Source organism: Schistocerca serialis, chromosome 3, assembly GCF_023864345.2.
Source record: "Schistocerca serialis cubense isolate TAMUIC-IGC-003099 chromosome 3, iqSchSeri2.2, whole genome shotgun sequence".
Taxonomy (NCBI): domain Eukaryota; kingdom Metazoa; phylum Arthropoda; class Insecta; order Orthoptera; family Acrididae; genus Schistocerca; species Schistocerca serialis.
Window position 1 is genome coordinate 817,630,271 of NC_064640.1, and position 15,894 is coordinate 817,646,164.

Here is a 15,894-nt window from a genome sequence, read left to right on the forward strand (position 1 = left end):
TGAATTCGAGTGGTAGCTTATTGAAAATGGATGCAGCAATATACTGCACACCCTTCTGCACAACAGTTAAGGAAGTCTGATCCAAATGCAGGTTTGATTTCTGCCAAGTATTAACTGAGTGAAAGCTACTTATTCTTGGGAATAAGCTAATATTGTTAACAAGAAATGACAGTAAGGAATATATATATTGAGAGGCCAATGTCAAAATACCCAGGCTCGTGAACAGGGGTTGACAAGAGGTTCGTGAACTTGCACCACTTATTGCCTGAACTGCCCATTTCTGAGCCAAAAATATCCTTTTAGAATGTGAAGAGTTACCCCAAAATATAACATCATACGGCATGAGTGAATGAAAATAAGTAAAGTAGACCAATTTTCGTGTCGAATGATCAATCACTTCAGATACAATTCGAATAGTGAAAATGGCAGCATTAAGTCTTTTAGCAAGATCCTGAGTGTGGGCTTTCCACGAGAGCTTACTATCTATCTGAACACCTAGAAGTTTGAACTTTTCAGTTTCACTAATCATATGCCCATTCTGTGAAATTAAAACATCAGGTTTAGTTGTATTGTATGAGTCTTACTGTGATTTGGAGATAGTTTATTTTCTACAAGCCATGAACTTACGTCATGAACTGCTCTATTTGAAACCAAGCCAATGTTGCACACAACATCTTTTACTACCAAGCTAGTGTCATCAGCAAACAGAATTATTTTAGAGTTACTCGCAATATTAGAGGACATATCATTTATATGAATAAGGAACTAGAGTGGCCCCAACACTGATCCCTGGGGCATCCCCACTGAGACCCCACATAACAGCCATTCTCAACATTATGAATAATGACCTTTTACTCTCTGTTGCTAAAGTAAGAGGTGAACCAATTGTGAGTAAATCACCGTATTCCGTAATGGGCCAACTTCTGGAACAATATTTTGTGATCAACACAGTCAAATGCCGGAGTTAAATAAAAAAATATGCCTGGCATTCGAGACCTTCTGTTTAACCCATCCAGTACCTCATAGAGGAAAGAGAATATAGCATTTTCAGTTGTTAAACAACTTCTAAAGCCGAACTCTACATTTGATAGCAAATCGTGTGATATAAAATGATCAATTATCCTTACATACACAGCCTTTTCAATAACTGTAGCAAACACTGATGGCATAGAAATAGCTCTAAAATTATCTACATTATCCCTTTCTCCCTTCTTATAAAGTGGCTTTACTACTGAGTACTTTAATCGTTCAGGAAACTGACCATTCCTAAAGGAAAAATTACGAATATGGCTAAATACAAGGCTAACATGTGCAGCACAGTATTTAATATTCTGCTAGGCACTCCATCATAACCATGAGAGTCCTTAGTTTTCAGTGATTTAATTATTGACTCAATCTCCCTCTTGTCTGTTTCACAGAGGAGTATTTCAGACATCAATCTCAGAAAGGCATTTGCCAAGAAAGTTATATGATTCCCTATAGGAACTAAATTTTTATTTAATTCACCAGCAATGCTCAGAAAATGATTGTTAAATACCGTACATATATCTGATTTATCAGTAACAGAAATATTTTTACTGCGAACTGACTTAATATTGTCGAGCTTGTGCTGCTGACGGGACGTTTCCGTCACAACTGACCATATGGTTTTAATTTTATCTTGTGAATTAGCTTTTCTGTTTGCATACCACATACTCTTAGCCTTCCTAATAACATTTTTAAGCACCTCACTACTGTCACTTGGTTGTGACTACTTCTAACATTTTCATATAATTCCTGCTTTGTTCTACATGATATCCTTATCCCACTAGTCAGCACCCAGGCTGCCTGTTACTGGTAGTACCCCGTTCAGAATGTTCTAATGGGAAGCCACTCTCAGAGAGCACGAGAAATGTGTTACGGAAAGCATTACATTTATCATCTGTTATTGGCACTATAAACATCCTGCCACACTCGTTCCATGACAAGGTTTAAAAAACTCTCTAATGCTGTTGGATTAACTTTCCTACATAGTTTGTAATGAAGTGTAACATTTGTTTGAGTACTAAAGCCTTTGAGTGTTAGGATTTGTGCATCGTGGTCTGAGAGGCTGTTCACCCTTTTCCTAACAGAATGCCTATCCTAGTAACAAAGAAAGAATAAAAATATTGTCTATGGCTGTGCTACTGTTCCTCTGCACCCTAGTTGGAAAAAACACAATCTGCATCAGATCATATTAATTTCGGAGCTCTACAAACAGCCTCTTTTTTTCCTTTCTCCCCACCATCATATACAAAATTTATATTGAAGTCACCACATATAACAAATTTCTGGTACTTCCTACAAAGTGAATCAAGAACACTCTCTAGCTTGAGCTGTCTTTGTGACAGGTAATTCCAGAAGTGTAAAACCCTGTTGACCCTGCAGATTCTTCCACCAAAAGCATGTGATGTTTTACTTTGAGTAGCTCAGAGAAAATGTGCATAAGCACAGAAACTGGAAATCTGTGATAAAGAAAATAGGTTTCAGTTTTTGAGGATAAACGTTACTAGAAGATGAACTGTTACTGATTTCAACAATTTCCAGTAGGTGGTTTTTGCCAAAACTGTTTTACATTTATGTAATCACAAGTATTCCACACATGGAAAAATTGCTACCTGAAAAAATGTATCGAAAGAAAATTCATTTGTGGAGAAAACTGTGGAATTACCGATGCGTGCCTGAGCATTTGTAAAGGCTTGGAAGGGCTTGCCTTAAAATCTACTAAGCGGTTACGAAACGGTTCCTTATTGGTTGAGCAGAACTTCTTAAGAACTCACAAAAATTGGGTGGCTATGACGTAACTCGAGCAAGGGTGTGGTCACATGCAATGATATTATTGACATAGATATCTCAGAACTAAAATGAGAATGGCATCACAGGAGATAATGGATGTGGAACAAGGACATCAAGGAACAATGTGGCCATTGTGAAGACTGCCACCTCAACTGCAACCTTCATTTCTCCGATGCTGCATTATGGCAAGGTTCCTCCGACTTAGGCATTATGTACCTAACCCTATGTGTTGCAATAAATGGCCATACAATACTGAATTGTAAAGGTTAAGCAACCTGCACTGCCCTGGTCTTGAATTGGTACCCTCCTGGGCTCTGCTGTGCTGTGGCCGGAATGCCCTGGAAGGCAGATCGCTGGTGGGAAGGTGTAAAGTCTAAGAAGGTGGACTCGGGGCCTGCAGTCAGGCTGTTTGTGGTGAAGGCTCAGACTCATGGTGGTTGCTTGTAGAACCATATCACCTCTCTTCATGGTTGGTGCTGCCAGATTAGAACCCTTTGGCTAGAAATACTGGGTGTTTGTACTCGTTAGGTGCTCATTTGTTGAGCCAATGCACTGCTTCTAACCACGTATGGTGTAAAAAGTCCATCACTCAAAGTTGTGGAAACTGCCCAGCCAGTCCTGCAGAAATCCTGTCCTCTTGCTGTGTCATCAGTATTGCAATGCTGAGGCTGGATCGGCCCAGAGTGTATGAACAGGCCAGTTGCCACAACTGCCATGACAGTGTTTGGGCTCCCGCCAGCTTAGAAGGCTTTTTGTACCTACTGAGGCAGAGCTACTATTTTCATAGTAGTGCCCCAAAAATAGTGGCTGCTCTGCATACCTCCCTTCTTCAGTATACCGTGTCTCTGCCTCTGGTTGATCTGCAAAGACTCAACGTACATGAAAAACAGTGTACAATATATTCATTTGCTCCTTATGTGCTTGTCAGCTTGAACCGCAGTGTTCAGCAGCTGTGAACTCAATCTACAATTCTAGCTAACTGGTTTTCAGTTTATGTGTATCTAGTAACGTAGTAACGTGCCTGAAATCTCCACTGCAACTGACAGGATAGTGTGCTCAAATGCCCACTCTTGCTTACAGTTACTTGACAGTAAATTCATCTCATGGACTCCTTGTAAAATTGCACAACAGAATTCAACTGTTAGCATTGTTGGCACTTATGCAAAATGTCGTTTGCCATAAAAAAAGAAATAAAAGCCACTTAAGTGTACCATGCTGTTAGGTGCATCAGCATTCTGTCACATAAGTAAAAAATCTGCAGACCATTTTAAATGCTAGGAAACAGATTCCATAGCTTTTGTACATTAAATGCTCACATATAACAACAATTTTTAACCCTTCATTTTCCACTTTTTTGTGGATTATACATGATTGATAATCCAGTCTGCTGGTCGCTGGTGTAGTGGGGGTTCACATGGATGGGCAGCCCTCCATTTAAGGCAGATGAAGGCTGCACAGAACAGAGTCAGAAGTGTTGTGGTGCTGGATACTGTGAGACAAATGATCATAATGGTCATAACTGTAAGACACTTTTTCCTGCTACTGCTGCACATGCTGAAGGATTTATTCCACAGGTATATACTCCCTCCTGGGTTGCTACGAGTTGGTTCAGGCAGAGGATGAGGTCAGATTCTAATGTACCATTGAGTTAGGTCAGATTTAATGCTGGGAGCACCACTAGTGGTTTGTCCGGCTAGTACAACTGTGTTTATGTTATGTTCATACTGGTGGTCCCCATAACAGTAGCTGTAAGGTGAAATGTAGGCCCCGTTATTTTGTAAATTGTCTTGCTAATTAGCAATCCACAGCCATGTAATCCCAGTCACATTGTTCCTGGGTCATTCCATGTCAGACTGCCAAATTTCAGAATGTTTTCCTGCTCGGGCATCACCTTATGTAAACATTTGTTCATGTCCCTGATGAACACTGGTTAAGTTTAACGTTCCTCGAAGCAATACTGGCTGGGATATAGTCGGAGTGAGTGTGAATTTCTGGCAACTTTGAGCTGTTATATCTTGGACAGCATTTTGTTGGAAGAAATGAAATGTGGCCATATGAAAAGAATTTTATGAACCATATTCAGCCAGAAAAATTAAGACAGATTCGCTCAGAAAAGTCAGCCCCCCCTAAAATTGCTGGGACCACAATTAATGCTTACAGGTACTGTGAGACTGAAAAAACTCAAACAAGCAATTCAGAACCAGAGAAGAGGAATGTTGAGCAAGGGCGTACACATTCTCCATGACAATGCTCGCCCACACATCGCTCGGCAAACCGTTGCCCTCCTGCAACAGTTTCAGTGGAACACAATCACCCACCCACCCTGTAGCCCTGACTTGGCACCCAGTGACTATCACCTGTTCCCTGGGTTGAAAGGACATTTGGCTGGAAAGCGATTCAGTTCCAACAGTGTGGTGAAAGAAGAGGTTCACAACTTTCTGAACAGCATGGCGGCGAGCTGGTATGACATGGGCATACAAAAACTGCCACAGTGTCTACAAAAATGCATCGACAGAATTGGTGATTGTTGAAAAATAGCTAAATGTTCAAGCTGTAAACTGATGTAAACTATTGTAGAAATAAACAGGTCTATGTACTTATAAAAAAATAGGAGACCTTACTTTTGGGATTACCCTCGTACAATATCCCCTGTTAGTCGTATTTGGTACGGGTCACAGACATATGAGTGGTATTCTAGAATAGGTTGTATGAGTGATTTGTAAGCAATCTCCTTCATAAACTGGTTGCATTTCTCCAGTATTCTACCAATAAACCAAAGTCTACCACCTGCTTTACCTGTGACTGAGACTATGTGATCATACCAGTTCATAACCATACAAAGTGTTAAAACTCGGCTTTTTTTGTTAGTTGGCCAATTCCATCTGTGACTTGTTGATATACCAGTCATAGGATAACGCCCTTTTTTATCATTTTGTGAAGACACAATTTTACATTTGTGAACATTTAAATCAAGTTGCCAATCTTTGCATCACTTTGAAATCTTACCGAGATCTGACTGAATATTTATACAGCTTCTTTCAGACAGTACTTCATTGTAGGTAACTGAATCATCTGCAAAAAGTCTGAGGTTACTATTAATACGGTCTTCAAGGTCATTAATATAAAACATGAATAGCAAGGACCCCAACACACTTTCCTGGGGCACACCTGAAGTTGCATGTACTACATCTGATGGTGATCTCCATCCATGATAACATGCTGTGTCCTCCCTACCAAAAAATCTTCAATTCAGTCACAAATTTCACTTGATACCCCATATGAACATACATTTGACAATATGCATAGATGTGGTTGTGATTCGGATGCCTTTCAGAATTCAAGAAATACTGCATCTACCTGACTGCCCTGATCCATAGCTTTCAGTAAGTCACGTGAGAGAAGTGTGAGTTAGGTTTCATATGTTCGAAGTTTTCATTCTGTTTGTAATACCACATTATGTTTGAGCTCAGAATATGTTCTAAGATTCTACAAGAAATGAATCTCAAGGATAATGGACGGTAGTTTTGTGGATCATTTCTACTATCCTCCTTGTAAACATATGTGATATGTACTTTCTTCCAACTACTGGACACAGTTTTTTCTTTGTGATATTAGATAGGTTATAGTTAGAAGGGAGGCTAACTCGGCCCCAAATTCGGGATGGACTCTGATAGGGATTCCATCAGGCCATCAGCTTTGTTCAGTTTTCATGCTTTCAGCTGTTTCTCAGCTCCACTAACACTTACTGCGCTCATCTTTTCAGTGGTAGAAAGATTAAACTGGGGCAATTCTCCAGGGTTTTCCTGTGTAAAGGAACATTTGAAAAACAGTTAATCGTTTGTGCTTTTCCTTTGCTACCCTTAATTTCAGTTTGTATCTCATATGCAAGAGACTATACATTATCTTTGGTGCCACTAACAGCCTTTACATACAACCAGAATTTCTTTGAGTTTTATATAAGATCATTTGACAGTATTCTGCTGCAGTAGTCATTGAAGGCTTCATGCATTCCTTTCTTGACAGCCAAGTATGTTTCACTCGGCATCTCCTATCCATAGCCCTATGCTTTCTTTTACACCTGTTATGTAGTAGTCTCGGTTTCTTTAGAAGTTTCTTTACGGTGACTGTAAATCGTGGAGGTTTCCTCCCATTATGAACTGTTCTACTGGGTACATATCTTTCCAGTGCCTGGCCAACTATTCTTTTAAACTTGAGCCAGAGTTTCTCAACATGCTCCTGCCGTGTACTGATAGTTTAAAGTTCATCATTGAGATATGGCACTACTGATTTTTTGCCTAGTTTACTGAACATATATACCTTTGTGTTAGTTTACCTTTGTACTTTGGTAATCATTGTTGCAACATTCGTGTCATGATCACTAATACCAGTTTTGATGTAGACATTCTCAAAGAGATCAAGTCCCTTAGTTGCTTTATTGATCCAATATATTTCCGTCATGAGTGGGGTTCTGAACTATTTGTTCTAGGTAATTGTCAGCAAAGGTATTTAGTACATGATGTCTGGTCATGTTCACTACTAATAAAACTGCAAGTTTCCCAATTTATTGTTGGATGATTACTGTGTGATTGGGGAACTTAGGCATAAGTTAACTGAGGTTTGGTTTAAAATTTTCAGTTAAATCAGGAGGGGAATGTGGCAGTCGATAGAAGGATCCAATCACCACTTTATGCCCACTCCTGATACTGAGTCATGCCAAGTCAGCTCTTGGATATGCCCATCATCTACAGCCCCATCACTCTTTTTTAAAATACCCCTCCCCCAGCACCCAACCAACCACATTTGTGCTGTTGCAAGGTATTTCGTACTACGAGGACATGCCAAAAAGTAATGCCCCCGAATTTTTTATGTGAAAACTCTTAAAGCTTGCTATATAAAACAGATGTTATTACCATGTCTTCATGTCTAAATATTTGTTTCTCACCATACACACAGGTGATGGACACATTTCCACAAATGAGATACAAGTTTGTAATTTTAAAAAAATTTTTTTTTTTATTTATGGACACAATCACATGTTTATGACACAGTCGTAACCGGTTTCAGCCATGCAATGACCATCTTTAGATTCTAAAGGCGGCATACACTGAACAGAGGTTCATGGGTTCGACAACGCATGAACCTGTGTTCATTGTATGCCGCCTTTAGAATCTGAAAATTGTTATTGTATGGATGAAACTGGTAATGACTGTGTCATAAATATGTGATTGCGTCTACAAATAAACAAAAAAAAATTTACAAAATAATCAGTCACGCATTCCATAGACAAAATGTCCTTTTTTCCAGAGACAAGTTTGTTGATACCGCCACTGTAGAATGTTTGACTTTGTTGATGGAGCTACAACCTCACCTCTGCTTGCAACACTTCATCACTATCAAAGTGAAGGCCTCGAATGTATTCTGTAAGTTATGGAAACAGATGAAAATTGGATGGGACCAAGTTGGACTGTGTGGAGGATGATCAATAACAATGAACTCGAGGCATTGAATTGTTGCAGATGTCGCAGTGCCCATGTGGGGTTTGGCATTGTCATGCTGAAGGAGTGGGTGATTCATGTGTGGACAGGCTCTTCAATTTCAGAACCCGATTACAGCACGCTGTTTCTCGTGCAAAAACTTGTTTTATGCTCAACTCGGAGACCTCTAGTGGCAGATGGCTGCAAACATGTAGACATGAATTATAAAGATGTAGAATATTCATAATTTTCGTTTTATTTAAAAAGTGTTAAGAGTTTTTATATAAAAGTGGAACTTGCCCTAGTGGACGAAGGTGCTCAGCACCAGGATACCTGCAGCAGCGTAGGACCCCGCTGCGGTTCCAGGGGTTAGAATAGGCCCAAGGTATTCCTGCCTGTCATAACAGGCAACTAAAAGGAGCCTCAAACGTTTTGGCCTTCAGTGAAGGCCCCCGTAGGGTTTGATCTCCATTCTCCAAAATTCTTGTGAAAAGCGAGCTAATTGGGGAAGGGGGCCTTACATGGTGCATCGTGTCCCTAGTGCACTGAAACCTTCAGCGTTCTTTATCACCGTGACTTTGCAGTTCCACTCATTCTCCATATGTTTCGTGAGGGTATCTTCCCGCGTGCCTTTTCCTCCATCCACTGTGCGGTGTCTCTTTCTGCGCTGACGATGATCGTGGACTTCTTTGCACCTCATATCCAACATGGTAGTCAGTCCGTTGCGGTGGGGCTGCAGTGTACCCTATTGGTTGTAGCCCCCTGACAACACAGGGATCACTGGGCTGATGCCTGCGCCGTTAACTCCTCACATATACCAAGGAGTAGATATCCATCTCCCTGGTGCCTTTGCTGAAGCTGGGTGGTGCCCGTGGTGAGGGCCCTGGTCAGAGTGGGTGGCATTAGGGCGAATGACATGCCATGACGTGTACTACATCATCTCTTGCTGGTGGTCCAACACCAGCGTTCTCTATATGGTCGAGATCTAACTTTAATGCGAAGAAGTAGGACTCCAAATCTTGACCACACCAAGGGAGGAACGCCTGGCTAAGTATGGCAGTGACCTTAATTTGCCCCAGTATCTCGTACGTACGAGAGCTGATGGGGAATCTTTCATCTTTTTTGTGGAGTATTTAGAGGACAAGTTTGGGTAGGTGGAGGGATTGTCCAAAATGCGATTCTATTTCACAGGGACTTTCTTTTGCAGCCTGATGATGAGCTGCATTCCAATTTAGAGCGGCGAGGGGTTCATTTTGTGCGGCGCTTCCATCGGGGTCCGAGGGATAATCAGGTTGCCACCAGTGCCTTCATCTTGGCCTTCGAGGGTGACACATTACCTGAGAAGGTCAAGGTCTACTGCTGTGATGTCAAGCCATATATCCCTCCCCCAATGTGGTGCTGGAAGTTCGTCCATATGCCTTCCCATTGTACTTCCAGCGTCACCTGTCGAGATTGTGGACGTTCTTCACATCCCAATACTCTATGTGCCCCCCCCCCCCCTCCCCCCCCCGCCCCATATGTGTCAACTGCAGAGAGCACCATTTGCCTCGCCAGACTGCAGGATTCTACAGAACGAAAGGAAAATCATGGAATACAAGACACTGGACTGACTGACCTACACTGAGGCTACGAGAAAATTTGAACAGCTACATCCTGTGCATATGACATCCTCTCATGCCACCACTAAGACAAAGGTTGTAGCCCCATCAGTTCTGCCATTTACAGTTGGCTCTCAGAGCTGTAAGACTCCACCTGCACCTTGATGGTGGGGGGCACTTCTATCCCTGTTGCTCCTGCAGCACCTACTTTGGAAGCAATGCCCCCTCAACCATCAGGGCATAGTCCCCACTTCTCAACTGGAGAAGCATCAGTCTTCTTCAGCTCCTCTCACTAAGAAAGGGTCTCTTGGGTCGCTCCCTTCCCAGGTTCCTACCAGTTGGAAAGTGGACACCCACCAGTGGCTGAAGCGCCCACAGGCAGCTGGTCATAGGGCTTCATGATCCTCCTGTGTCCCTTAGTCTGAATCAGCGAAGCTCTCCCAGCCAGAGAATCCTAAGGAGCAGCGAGATAAACCTAAAAAGAAAAAGACCCCCAAGAACCAAGACACTGCGGTGGCACCCACACTACCACTACCTACAGGCTCTGCATCTGAGTCTGAGGTGGAGATTCTGTCGTCCCCCGAGGACCTATATCTCGCTGGCCGCTCGGACACAATGGATATTGATTGCACAGGTACTCAGTAGGTGGTAGCAGGTGACCCTGAGGCGTAAATTGCCTCCTTGAGTGCTTCATGCCTTCCCAGCCTCATGATAATGTCATCCTCCAGTGGAATTGCTGCGGTTTTTCCCACCAGCTGGCTGAAATATGGCAGATGTTAAGCTTGCATTGCCCTCCAGGAAACCTGGTTCCCGGCAAAGCGGTCCCCTGCCCTCCGCAGCTGTAGGGGATATTACAAGAACCATACCGAATATAATAGTGTCAGGTGTTGTTTGCATCTGTATCCTGGACTCGGTATGTAGTGAAACTGTGCCCCTTCAAACTCTTCTTGAAGCTGTGGCTGTCTGGAAATAACAGTCCGCAATGTACATCTTCCTCCAGGTGGTGCCGCATCCCTGAACATATTGGCTGCACTGATTCATCAACATATTTTTATGCCCATAACCCCTTGTGGGGTGGCACCATGCTTACTGGTCGAGGTCGAAAATTTACTGTCTAAACTCGATCTCTGCCTCTTAAATACTAGGGCCCCCACACATTTCAGTGTGGCTCATAGTACTTACTCGGCCATTGATTTATTACTTTGCAGCCCAGGACTTCTCCCATCTGTCTACTGGAGAGCCCACAATGACTTGTGTGGTAGTGACCACTTCCCCATCTTCCTATCACTCCCCCGGCGTCTTTCCCCAGATGTCTACCCAGGTGAGCTTTAAACAAGGCAGACTGGGAAGCTTTCACCTCTGCTGTTACCATTGAATCTCCCCCACATGGTACCATTGATGTGGTGGTTGAGCGGGTTACCAGAACAATCATTTCTGCAGCAGAAAATGTAATCCCTTGTTCCATAGGGTGCCCCCAGTGGAAGTCAGTACGTTGGTGGTTGCCGGAAATTGCTGAGGCCACTAAAGAGTGTCGATGAGCTCTACAGTTACATGAGTGGCACCCTTCCCTGAAGCACTTAATAGCTTTTAAATGTCGCCGTGCCCACATTTGCAAACTTATAAAAATAGCCGGCCGGAGTGGCCGAGCAGTTCTAGGCACTACAGTCTAGAACTGCGCGACCACTATGGTCGCAGGTTCGAATCCTGCCACGGTCATGGATGTGTGTGATGTCCTTAGGTTAGTTAGGTTTAAGTAGTTCTAAGTTGTAGGGGACTGATGACCTCAGCAGCTGAGTCCCATAGTGCTCAGAGCCATTTTTTTTTATAAAAAGACGAAAACAGGTGTTTTAGGATAGGTACATCTCAAACATTGGGTACCATACGTTGCCTTCACAAGTCTGGATGAAGATCAGACGTGTCTTTGGGTACCAGACCCCGACAGGTGTCCCTGGCCTTAATATCAATGGAGTGTTATCTACCGACGCAAACGCAATTGCTGAGCTCTATGCTTGAGCCTCTGCTTTGGAGAATTACTCTGCAGCCTTTCGTACTCTCAAACGGCGGATGGAAGGGAAATTCTTCTCATTAACTGAACATCACAGTGAACCCTATAATGTTCCATTTACTTAGTGGGAGCTCCCCAACGTCCTTGCACATTGTCCTGACACAGCTCCTTGGCCAGATCGGATCCATGGTCAGATGATTAAACATCTCTCATCGGACTACCAGCGAGACCTCCTCATGATCTTCAACCAGATCTGGTGCAACAGCATATTCCCATCACAATGGTGGGAGAACACCATCATTCCAGTGCTAAAACCCAGTAAAAACCTGCTTGATGTGGATAGCTACCAGCCAATCAGCCTCAACATAATTCTTCGTAAGCTGTTAGAACGTATGATAAGTTGGCAGTTGTGTCGGCAGTTGTGTTGGCTCCTGGAGTCACGTGGCCTACTGGCTCCATGTCAGGGCCACTTCCGCCAGGCTCGCTCTACCACTGATAATCTTGTGTCCCTAGAGTCTGCCATACGAACAGCCTTTTCCAGATGCTTGCTGTCTTTCTTGATTTGCGAAAAGTGTATGACACTACATGACGACATCATATCCTTGCCACATTGTATGAATGAGGTCTCCGAGGTCCACCCGTGATTTTTACCGAGAATTTCCTGTCACCTCGTGCTTTCCATGTCCAAGTTGGTGCCTCCCATAGTTCCCCCATATCCAGGAGAATGGGGTCCCGCAGGGCTCTGTATTGAGTGTCTCTTTACTTTTAGTGGCCATTAATGGTCTAGCAGCAGTTGTAGGGTCGTCCGTCTCACCTTCTCTGTATGCAGACGACTTCTGCATTTCATACTGCTCCACCAGTACTGGTGTTGCTGAGTGGTGGTACCTACAGGGAGCCATCCACAAGGTGCAATCATGGGCTCTAGCCCACAGCTTCCAGTTTTCGGCTGCAAAGTCGTGTGTTATGAACTTCTGTCAGCGTCATACCATTCATCCAGAACCTAAACTTTACCTTAATGACAATCCACTCACTGTAGTGGAGACATATTGATTCTGAGGACTGGTTTTCAACACTTGATTGACTTTGCTCCCCCACCTTCGTCAGCTTAGGCGGAAGTGCTGGCAGCCCCACAGTGCCCTCCGGTGCCTGAGCAACACCAACTGGGGTGCAGATCGTTCTACACTGCTGCATCTCTACAGAGCCCTTGTTCGGTCCTGCCTTGACTATGGGAGACTGGTGTATGGTTCGGCAGCACCCTCAGCCTTGCAGTAACTAGACCCAGTGCACCACTGTGAAGTTCGGCTAGTGATGGGAGCTTTTAGGACAAATCCAGTGACCAGTTTACTGGTGGGGGCTGGAGTCATTCCATTACAGATCAGGCGTGCACAACTGCACGTGAGTTAGTTCTCCTGAGCATCCAAATTACTGTCTCCTTTTCCCAACCATCGTGGTTCATCTCCCGCATCGGCGGCCCAGGTCAGGGATTAAGATTGCTGTTTGCATCCGATCCCTTCTGTCTGAATTGGAGTCCTTCCCTTTACCACCTCTACTCAAGGTCCATTCACATACACCTCCACGGTGTAAACCTAGGCCGTAGCTTTGTCTGAATCTTTCACATGGCCCTAAGGACTCAGTTAAACCCGTGGCTCTCCGCTGTCACTTCCTCTCGATTCTTGACATGTCCCGGGGTTCTGAAGTAGTTTACACCGATGGCTTGATGGTCACGTTGGCTTCGCCTGTGTTCACAGAGGACGTATTGAACAGCACTTCTTGCCAGATTGCTGCAGTTTCACTGCAGAGCTGGCGGCCATATCTTTTGCTCTTGACTGCATCTGTTCATGTCCTGGTGAGTTGTTTCTTCTCTGTAGTGACTCCTCAGCCTCAAAGCTATCGACCAGTGCTACCCTTGCCATCCTTTGGTAGCGACCATCCAGGATTCCATCTATGCCCTGGAATGGTCCCATCATTCAGTGTTGTTTGTCTGGATCCCAGGGCACGTCGGAATCCCAGGCAATGAACTTGCTGACAGGCTGGCCAAACAGGGTACACGGAACCCGCTTTTGGAGATCGGCATCCCTGTAACTGACGTTCATTCATTGTTACACCGCAAGTTTTTCAGCTTTGGGATAAGGAATGGCATAACCTCGGCACGCATAACAAAGTGCATGTCATTAAGGGGGCTGTGAATGTGTCGAAGTCCTCCATGTGGGCCTCGTGCAGGGACTCTGTGGTTCTCTGTCGACTCCGCATTGGCCACGCTTGGGTGACCCATGGCTATCTCCTGCACCATGAAGACCCACCTCAGTGTCGGTGCGGCATCCAGTTGACAGTGGCCAATATTGTGTTGCACTGCCCTACTTTGGCTGCCATATGACGTAATATTCGGTTTCCAGACTTGTTTCCATTCATTTTAGCTGACAATGCCTCATCGGCTGATTTAGTTTTATGTTTTATATGTGAGGGTGGGTTTTATCATTCTATGAACGTTTTAGCGCATGTCCTTTGTCCCTCTGTGTCCTCCATCCTAGTAGTTTTATGCTGGAGGTTTTAATGTGGACTGATGACCATAGATGTTAAGTCCCATAGTGCTCAGAGCCATTTGAACCATTTTAATGTGTTGCAGAGTGGTTGCCTTATCCTCTCATGATCAGCCAGCCATGGTCATCTGCTTTCTTGTTTTAATCCCTTCTACCTGTTTCTTGCATGTCTCTGTGGTTTTCTTGTCCTATTTTGTCAATTGTAGTGTTCATTGCTCTTCTGTCTTTCTTGTGGTTTTTTCCCTTTCTCCCAGTTTTGTGTTGTAAGTCGCATTTGTTTTATTATCGCCCTTGTGGAATTGTTTTAATAGGAACAAGGGACCGATGACCTAGCAGTTTGGTCCCATGCCCCCCTCTTTAAATCAACCAACCAACCATCAAACCAATGTGGGATGGTGAATGACTGCATTGTCCTGGCCTTGAATTGTTGTCCTCCAGGGCAGAAGTCCGCTGTGGCCATAGCAAGTTGCAGGGCAGCTCGCCAGTGCGAGGGCACCAAGTCCAAGAAGGTGGACTGTGAGTCTGGTGGTGAAGGCTCAAACTTGTGGTGGCTGCTTGCAGGACCAAATTACCTTGTCAACTGACATAGCCCTCTCCTCATGGTTGGCACTGCCAGAGTGGATTCCCTTTAGCTAGAATTACTGGGTATTTTTACTGGTTCTGTGCTCATTTTGTTGCTGCGATGTACTGCTTCTAACCATGTACAGTATACTAAGTCCAGCACTCAGTGTGGAAACTGGCCATCCACCCCCACAGTAGCCATATCCTCTTGCTGTGTCATTGGTATTGCAATGCTCAGGCCAGTTCAGCTCATAATGTGTGAATAGGCCGGTTGCTGCAACTGCCATGATGGTGTTTTGGCTCCCGCCAGCTTCTAAGGCTTCTCACACATGCTGTGGCAAAGCTGCAATTTTCGTAGTAGCACACAAACAGTAGTGGCTGCGCTACATACATCATCAGGCCTGCAAATTAAAGACGTCCTTCCCACCCCTCCTAAAGTGGTATTCTGCTCCTCACCCAACCTCCACAATATTCTGATCCATCCCTGTGACACTCCCACTCCCAACCACTGTCGCGGGGGTCATATCCCTGTGCAAGGTCCAGGTGTCAGACCCGCACCATTCACTCACACAGTACACCCTACTCTAGTCCTATCCCAGGCTTATCCTGTCCCACCAGTGGCAGGGCCACCTGTGAAAGCAGCCATGCCATATACCATATTTGCTGCAATTCCTGCACAGCGTATTACCCGTGTATGACCACTGCCAAACAGCAACCAGGAGCAGAGTTGACCGACCACCCAGTGGCAGAACACTCTGCTGAGCACAACATGCTAGAGTTCAACAGCTGCCTCACAACCCATGCCATTTTAGTTCTTCACCCAGGTATCAGCTTTTCTCAACTACATGGATGGGAGCTATCCTTGCAACATGTCCTCCATTCCCACACTCCTCCTGGCATCAAAT

At 44.3% G+C, this 15,894-nt stretch overlaps 1 protein-coding gene across 2 annotated transcripts in view; it reads left to right on the forward strand.

Moving 5' to 3' along the window:
• The window catches only part of LOC126470702 (heat shock 70 kDa protein 14-like), a 204,126-nt gene that overhangs the window by 34,827 nt on the left and 153,405 nt on the right, over positions 1-15,894 (forward strand). The window lies entirely within an intron of this gene.